At 38.4% G+C, this 9582-nt stretch overlaps 1 pseudogene; it reads left to right on the top strand.

Annotated features, from left to right (window-relative positions):
- The first annotated feature begins 9204 nt into the window (after positions 1-9204).
- On the top strand, positions 9205-9323 carry LOC120590868 (uncharacterized; annotated as a pseudogene).
- The last annotated feature ends 259 nt before the right edge of the window (positions 9324-9582 follow it).

Genomic DNA, 9582 nt, shown 5'->3' with positions numbered 1-9582 from the left:
GTAGGTCATGGTAGAGTGTCATGGAACGTGCTAAAATAGGTTAGAGTAATTAGTAATGTGGTTGAGAGCATTGATTCTAGACTCAGATGTCTAGGTGCACAATAAGTGTTAGGGATGATTGTTATCATCACTGCAGCTGACTATGGCATTATATATTCATGTCCACTGAGGATTCAAGAGTACAGGAATATTTAAGAGATAATAAATGTTATTTAACATTTTACTATGATTATGACCAGTTCAAAGCAGTATGAAACAAAATAGGAGGCAAAACCCTTGGAAAGGAGAAGGCAAAATTATTACTTTGTGTAAATGATATACATGATTGTGTATCTAGAAAACCTAAGAGAATTAATAAGTGCTCAGCAATGAACTGTGTGATCTTGGGCAAATTAATCTCACTGAACTTCAGTTTTTTCATCTACAAATTAGGCTAATAATAATAATTAACTTATAGAGTTACTGTGAAGATTCAATGAGAAAATATATGTAAATACACAGCATAGTATCTGTCATTTGGCAATGGCCAATACTACCATAATTTTATTACTTGTTATTTTTATTATGGCAGCTATTGGACAAATTTTTTTAACTTGATAACTTTCCTGTATATCATCTATAAACAGCTAAACTATGATGGACAAAAAGTCTCATTTATAGTAGGAAAAAAACCTCATAAAATTCTTAAAAATAATCTTGCTTTAAAAAAGACGCTAGACTCTATAAAAATAAACTCTAAAATGTACTCAGAGAAAAAGAACTTAAGTAAATGAAACTACCATTTTCCTAAAGGGAAAGGCTCAGTATTATAAAGACATTGGGTTTAATAAAATTCCAATAAAATCTCAGTTTAGTTTGCGGGAAAGAAGTTTACCTGGTTCTAAACTAATCTCTTTGTAAGAATCAGTGGCAAACGAGATAACCTTTGGGCGGTAATTAACAAACTTTATTGCATAAGAGCCAGGTCAAGAAGAATAACAGTGTTCACTCCCCACATTTTCCTCTTTCAGCATGAAAATGGCTTTATTGTTTCCATGAAAAATAAAATTCTTTTTTTTTCCTGCTCTATTAAAGAATGCCAATGGGAAATTAACATTCCGTTTTAGTCACTATGCTATTAATATCTAGGTGTATTGAAGAATAAGGAATCTTTTATCTTCTACGTTTCTGAGTTCACCAAGGATTATTCAATACATTATCTTTTTCATACTTGAAAAAAACCTTGTGAGGTAGGTTTTACTTATTATCAGCTCTACTTTGGAGAAGGGGAAAAACTGAAACTTACGCAAGGAAAGTTGATAAGGTCAAAGAGTGAGTCAATGGCAAAGGCCAGAAGAAGCGGATTCCACTTAAGAGAACATTTCCTGAGAAACTGGCGAGCCAGATACTGTGTCAATGCAGAGACAGTAGGATGAGCCCACACCTCTTTCCTACCTGGGTCTTTCCTGACTTGGCTACCTCTGCCTCTGTGAATAAGGGCAGGGCAAGCCCTGTGCAGCAACCTGAGCACCTAGCTCCCTCTGTGAAGGTTGGTCTCTGCCACTGGGCTCTGGCCTTTCCCAACTGAGACTAACTATTGTTGTCCCAGAGACTTCTTTCCCCCTTGTAATAGATAAAATGAACAATTCTTGGCTATGTTTCCTTATGATAAGCTGGTTTCTGTTTCCGGAGCCCTTTCCACCCTGAGACAAGGGCAGACGTCACCTCTGGAAGAAGAAGGACATGACGCAGGGGAGTGTTCTTTTGAACCAGAAGAGGAGGGGGAAAGCCTACACTTTTTCCTAGAATCATTGTGTTGAGAAGAGATGAGCCGGGGGGTAAGGGTGTGGATGGTTAAACGAACAGATTTGGAGGGGAGGGGTGAGGACGGGCTGAGGCAAGCTCACATACTGTGGTTGGGGCAGAGGAGAATGGAGTACAATTTCCAAGCTGCTCTTGGTTCCCAAGAAGTATCACCAGACCCAGAATCTCCTGCAGGCAAGGTATCATGATTGGGGAAGACGCAGAAGTGGTTGACTTGAGTACCAGTGGTGTGTGGTGTCCCAAGGGGACAAGGGTGAGAGGAGTTGACAGCAGATGCTTGGGTGGACCCACTGGGCAAGGGCCTAGGTGGGATGCGTGACACAAGGTCAGAGAGGGTGTCTATAGGAGAGAGCCCACGGGGCACTAACCAAGCAGTAAGTTACTCCAGCAGCTAACTTCACCAAGCAGACATGGGACATTGCCTCTGAGGCCAGAGGAGACCTGGACACTGCACCATCCAAGCACCTTATACCTCACAGGCATCAAGAGGATATAGAAGTCCTGCCCATTCTTCCAGATCAAGGAAGAGAAGGACAACTAGATAAAATAAGAGATAAAATATTTTATCTAAAGACATCTACTCAACTCGATAAAGATTTTAATCATCTCTAATGGAAAGTTGAACTTCGAATGGACCAAATGTTTACCCTGAAACAAACTTGCGTAAATGGGAAGAAATAGAAATACTGTAAAGAAACTAACTGAAACATTCTCTCTGATAACCTGAGAAGTAAAGAAGGGTATGTGTGGCAGAGGGAGGGATGCTTATATATGAGCAATCACAGAGAAAACAAACTCCAAAATCTTTTGCACATCAGAGTTGTACAATTTTACAACCTTGCTGCATCCTGTTTCTTCTGTGATGTAGAAACTAAAAGGCTGCATTTTAAGTCCAGTAGGCCTTTAGGAGCTTGGGGCACACAGAGCTTTTGGATTTCAGGCTCCTTATCACCATCTTTAGAGAAATCAATTGCAGAAAAAAAAAAATGCTTACTACAGGTTTCTTTTATATGTGCAATTCAATAAAAATTGAGGGAAAAGAGTGTATAGAAGGGAGAAAAAAGCTACTCCTACATAATAATTATTCATAGTTTTTCTAACCAATCTATAAAAATATGTGTTGTCTTCCATCCATATTTAACCAAATTAAGTGAACTCTTCTGAGATTGTGCTCTTCTCTATTCTAGGTAATAATCTTTTGTGTTTTTATAATAATCTAGAATTCATTTTTAAAAAATCTGATTTGGAAAGTTAATTTTGTGATGTAGAAGATTAATATACCATTATCTCCATTTTACAGGTGAGGAAATGAAATCAAAAAGATAATGCGATTATTCATGATTGTAGAGCTATCAAGTAGTTGAGGAAAATAATGAGCAAACTCAAGCCTTCTGAGTGCTAGCCTAGTGTTCATTCCACAGCACTGGTGGTTTTCAGGGAGTTAGTTCTAAAACCTTCTCCCCACCCTCTGAAATATAAGACAGGAAGGATCACAACTGATTCAAGAGAGAGGGAGATGGGATCCAGAGTGCTGGCCACTCCCTCCCACTCCCAGAGTGCCTCCATGAAGGTGTCTCTGCAGCCCCCCAGGGCTCCACCGAAAACAATCTGAAAAACACTGTCCTATGCACACTACTCCCAAACCACTTCAAACTCCCCCTTTTCCAGCCTTAATTACTTGGTGCTGAAAACAGAGAGCCTGACATCAATTTGTAGGACAAGTAATTTTGGTACAGAGTAAATCACAAAAATGAGAGTATGGTGGGAGGAAATACACTAGCTAAATTTAAAAACATATACACGGTTTAATTTACCCTCTTAATATATACTACCATTACTGCCTGGACAAGTGCTCTAGGGCCAATCAATTATTGACATATTATGACTTGCTGCAAAACATTCAGCTGTCCCATCAGAACTGAGAGGCTAATGAGGATAATTCTCCTGGTGAAAACATCCCTTACCCATTAAAGCTGAGTGCATCGTGTCTGAATGAGAATGCAGGAGCGGTCAAGAGTGGGAATTCTACAAATGTGACAACAGCAATACTGTCAACAGACCACTCTGAGCTGGTTCCCTTCCCTGCAGCCACAAGTGCCTTCTTACAGCTGCCTAAAAGATGATGCCAGGAGAGGCGCTTTTGTCAGAAATCCTGTCCTAATCCAACCGTTTTTAAAGCTGCCTCACAAGACAGGTTTATTTGGGACTCTATACACATTCTGGTACAAAGCGGTTTTACAAAGAAACTCTTTGATGAAGGATTCTGTCCCACTTTGTATATATCCTCTCTAAAAATATAATTTTAAAATGTTTTGTCATAGAAATTCATTCTCTAAGTTAAAAATAATAATAAAATTATAGAGAAGGGCTAATAATGAAAAGCAGTCTCTGCTGCATGAGGGAAAATTCTTTTTAACTGTTTTAGTTATATCTGGTTATGGTGATTGCCTCATGTCTTTAAATAATACCCTAACATTGCTATTTCTTGATGTAGGATTTTCTGAAATTATCTATGGACTTTCTATTATGAAAGATGTAGATTTAGCTCATCTCTACCTCCCCCAGCCTCTTTTCTAACAAGAGTTATGTTTTCATTTTGAGTTCTTCTCTTGGTTATTTTTATAATTTTAAATTAGCACCTTCATTTTTTATTATGGTAGTTATTGACATTATCTCTTTTCTCTCCATTTTCCTTTACCTCACCTCTTGGTTTCCACTACAGGCATACCTTATTTTAGTGTGCTTTACGGATATGTCAGTTTTTACAAGGCTCTCCACCAGCAAAAAAGATTATGATTCACTGAAGGCTCAGATAGCTGATGGTTAGCATTTTTTAGCAATAAAGTTTTTAAAAAAATTAAAGTATATTATTTATTTAGACATAATGCTATTATTGCACACTTAATAGACTACTATAGTGTAAACGTAATTTTTATATGCATTGGGAAACCAAAAAATTTGTGACTCACTTTATTTTGATATTTGTTTTATTGCTGTAGTCTGGAACTGACCCCTCTGTATCTCCAAGGTATGCCTGCACTTAGTCTATCATCTGTACTTTCATATTGTCAATGACCATGACCTTTACATTCTGCTCAGAAACTATAAGTAAAGCTTTCAGTTAATTCTGGAGTTGAAAATCAGTTAACTGTGTTTATCATATTATAACAATGGCAGATATTTTTGGTTGCCTCCCTAGCATCCATCCCAACCACATCTGATAAAACCTAACTAAATTGGACCCTGATATTTTCAGGTGTCAGCCCTCTTCCACATAGCCATAAATTTCCAGGGTAGGTCAGCTCCATCTTTAGCTGTAGAGAGTGGATCCAGCATGGCTTAATCGGTGTCTCTCAAACCTGCATATGCGTCAGAATGACCTGGAAGGTTTGTTAAAGCATAGATTGCTGGGCAATATTCACAAATATTCTGACTCAGTAGGTCTTGGTGAGGCCCAAGAATTTGTATTTCCAACATGCTTCTAGGTGATGCTGATTCTACCAGTTTGGGGACCATACTTTGGGAACCACTGGTGTACAGCCATTGCAGTAATTAAGATATTGCTCTGGCTGCTTTAACAATGATCGAAATAAATGGGCAGAAGTTAATTTCTCTGTCGCATAAAATTCAAAACTAGTAAGAGTATAAGAGAGTAGGGTGGCTCTGCTTCATGAGAATGTCCTGTGTCCCAGTTTCCTTCTACCTGTTGCTCTGACAACGCCTTAGGAATTACCCATATCTTCATGTTTGAAGCTGGCTCACTACCACCAAACCTTCATTCTAGCAGAAGTGAGGACATGAGGCAGTAAAGAACACACAACTTCTTTTAAAGAAATAATCCAGATATTTCCCACATCATTTCTAGACACATCCTATTGGCCAGAATTTAGTCATATGGCTACACCTCGGTGCAAGGGAGGCTGGGAAAGGTGACTTCTAGCTTAGTGATTATGTATCCAGTTAAAATTCAGGGGAGTTCTACTGCAGAAAGGAAGGAAGAAGAGAATGAATATTGAGGGGGCAATTAGCAATCTCTGCTACATTGGTTCCATTTCCCTTTCCAGCAACTGTTTAAAGGTGCACATGACACAATTTTAGCCAATGAGACAGGAGAAGATGTCTGCTGAGAACTTCTGGGAAGGTTTTCATCTATCTAAGAGAGACATAATATCTTCTTTGGGGTTGTGTCATGTTGAATGTAAACTCTGAAAGAGCAGTGAGCATCTTGCTACAATGAGGGGAGCCGGCCTTTGGACAAAGCTTACAAAGTAAAGATGGCAGATAGATGGAAAGAACCTATATGCTTGATGAAGATCCAGAACCACTGCATGAACCAGTCAATCCCAAAGCTTCCCTGATTTATAGGGTCCTTGTTATGTCAAATAATATATTTCTTATTATTTATGCCACATTGAATTGATTTTCTTGTTGTTTGCAGGAAGCTTACCTCATTTAAAACCACTGTTTCCTGGATGCCAGTGTCTTTTCCTTAGTTTATTTCTTTGTATTGCCAAGTAACTTCCTAAGAAAAGATGTATGGGAAGTGAATTTTCTGACTTCTGGCATGTCGAGATCTGCAGACAGACTGGTATCCTTATCAGGTATGGCTTCTCCATGATTCCTTCTGGCTGGAATTGTCAGCACTGTTTCTCTAGTTACCACTTTCTTCTCTGTCTTCCAGAAATTTATTGAAAGATTTAGATTACAGATGGCCCCTTCCTTGTCTCTTGATTGCTCCTTGAGTATGCCTTTCTATCTTTTTACTATCATTTTAATGAGGTCTCAGGAAGATCACATAAATTCGTCATTCCTCCATCTTGAATCTGAAGTTTTATCCCCTTTCAATAAAACTAATAAATAATTCAGACTCTGAAACTGAGTCATTAGGTTGGAAAAGTCACATTTTGGTACTCTCTGAAATAACATCATTTTACTATTTCTCAAAAAAAAATTTTTTTAGCACATTCAAAATACAATTAGAGATATATAAACTTTGTATTTGCCTCAGCATTTTCACCCTCCACATTCAACTGGGGTACTTTCTTTCCTGAGTGTTCTTCAAACTACAATTAGGGAACTAGAGTTTCTATGACTGAACAAAACTATATAGAGAGTGTATGAAGTTATCTGTTTCCCATTATGAAAAACTTTTTTTATCATTACTACCAAAAGTGTGACTGAACGTCCAGTTCACTAGAAGTTTACAGTTCTAAAATTCATTTTTTAATTATTGAAAAGAAAGAAAAGAGCTCTTAGTTTCCATAAACATATGCAATAAATACAAGAAAAAGCCCACATCAACAAGTACAATGGAAAGAGCATGTAAACAATAACATCAACGTGACTGAACACTAATGGGACCACTTTAATGTACTCATATGTAATGGATGCAGATTAGCCTTTCGTAAAAGTCTACTATGTGTCCCACAACTTTCATGCATTTAATACTTAATACTCTTGATAATCTTGTGAAGATCTCTATTATATTGCTGAGGAAACAAATTACCTTGCCTAAAGACACAAGAAAGAATTGGCTGGATCGGGGTTAATTTCCAATTCTGCTGAACCCTAAGTCTGTGCCCTTTGTACTTCATCATCCCACAGGATAGGTGAGAGCATCTATTCCCATCTGTATTCATTCCCTAAGGCTGCTGTAACAAAGTACCATATCTGGATGGCTTAAAACAACAGAAATTTATTGTCTCACAGTTCTAGAGACAAGAAGTCGAAGTACAAGATGCTGGCAGGGCCGTGCTCTCTCAAAGTCTCTAGGAGAAAATTTGTTCCATGCCTTTCACTTAGCTTCTGGTATCACAGGCAATCCTTGGGGTTCCTTGACTTGCAGTTGTATCACTCTAATCTGTGTTTCTGTGGTCACATGGCATTCATCCTATGTGTATTTGTATTCACATGGCCATCTTCTTATAAGGATATCAGTTATAATGGGTTAGGGGCCTCCCTGCTCTAGTATGACCTCATCTTAACTAGTTATATTTTCAATGACTTGATTTCCCAATAAGGTCATATTCTGAGGTCTGGGAGTAAAGACTTCAACATATCTTTTTGGAGTGACACAATTCAACCTATAACACCATCTTAATTGGGTTTCCTGCCCTTCAAGGGCTATTTTTCAACCACATCCTGATGAATAACACGGAAATTTATTCATTTTACATAAGTAACGCAACTCCTCCCAGGTCGTCCAGCTTTTCAATGTGCTTATGTGCCGGCTTAGGAGTGCTTGTGACTACAAGGGGACACTTCTATTGAAAACCTACACAAACAGCCTAAAGCTCCTGCCCTCTTTGACTTCAAGTCCCATTTCTTCCCACCTATTTCTGAGTATCTTTGGTGGGGCAAGGATTATTTATGTTTGCTACACTTCCTTCCTGATCGTCACTTCTCACTTCTCTCCCATAATGCCTCTAGGCTTCTTTGTCATTTGCCCCTTGCTGTTATATAACCATTTTTCCATATCACTATCCCTCTCCCTAATCTCATCCCCTTTTACACCATGTGCAGAGCCCTTTCTCATATTTCCCAAAAGATGTAAGGCAAGGCTGTCATATTTAACAGACTTTACCAAGGTTTGAATCTAACACAAGGGAACTGTTTTGCAGAAAAGAGAAACGTAAGACTGGATCACCTATTATCACTGTTACTGCATCAACTAGCCACACCCCTTCAGTTGGGGTCCCCTTGAACCATCTGTTCTCTACCCCTAGCCTACCACCATGTTGTTGGGGCTCACTTCCTCACTTCTACCACCTTCAGGCAAAGGAGGCAGAAATCCCCTAACAAAAAACAAATGAATGAACAAACAAACAAAAGCTCTGCTTCAGATGAAGATCCTCCCCCTCTTACATTATTGAAAGGCACATTAATAACAGCATTACATTATTAAACCTCACTTACCATCCCATTCCAGTCTGAAACATGTGCATTCAGATTACTCATCTGCTAGCCTTCCCTGAGCACAATGGACAGAAAGGACTCAGGGAAGATCCCTCCTAGAAAAAGTCAAGGTTTCTATGAAGTTTCTGTGCAGAATGCAGTTACTATTTCAGTTTTATACCAGCCCTTTAAAATTCTTCCTGCTACCAAAATCCTTCCACACTATCTAGTATGGATCTATTACAGGTTATGTATTACCATATTAGCGACATGAGAGATCTCAAAAATTTCCCAAAGATTGCAAAGACTTTCCCTAGCCTCCAGAGTTTCCATTTCTGAATATGATTCTAGTTCTGGTTCCATCACATATTAGCTATGTAAACTTGGACAAGTCAATGAACTCAGGACTTTAGTTATCTCACCTTTAGAATGGGGAGAATAATACTAGCTTTGATATGCTTTTAAGATTCCGCAAGAAGTGAGGACATTTGTAAGAAACTGAGTACTGTCTAAGGCCATGCCACCCTGAACGTGCCCGATCTCATGTGATCTCAGAAGCTAAGCACGGTCGGGCCTGGTTAGTACTTGGATGGGAGACTATCTAGGAATACTGAGTACTGTAGGCATTTAAAAAAAATTTTTTTTTAAAAAAGAGAGTACTTTTATAAAATTGTACGCACATGCACATTATTGTAATGACTAAATCTTAGTTCATTCTAAGATTCTTGTGATGAGCAGACGTATTGTGGAAAGTATTTTCTATGGTTTCCAGGATCTTTCTAGAATCTAGTTGGAAGCTAGAAGGAAGAAACAGACACTTTTGAATGCAGAGTCATTTGTAATATTCAAAACTATTATGCCAGGTTCCTGGGCAAGTCAAGGTAT

This window comes from Pteropus medius, unplaced genomic scaffold, assembly GCF_902729225.1.
Source record: "Pteropus medius unplaced genomic scaffold, Ma_sr-lr_union100, whole genome shotgun sequence".
Taxonomy (NCBI): domain Eukaryota; kingdom Metazoa; phylum Chordata; class Mammalia; order Chiroptera; family Pteropodidae; genus Pteropus; species Pteropus medius.
This window is presented reverse-complemented; position numbering and strand designations above follow the sequence as displayed.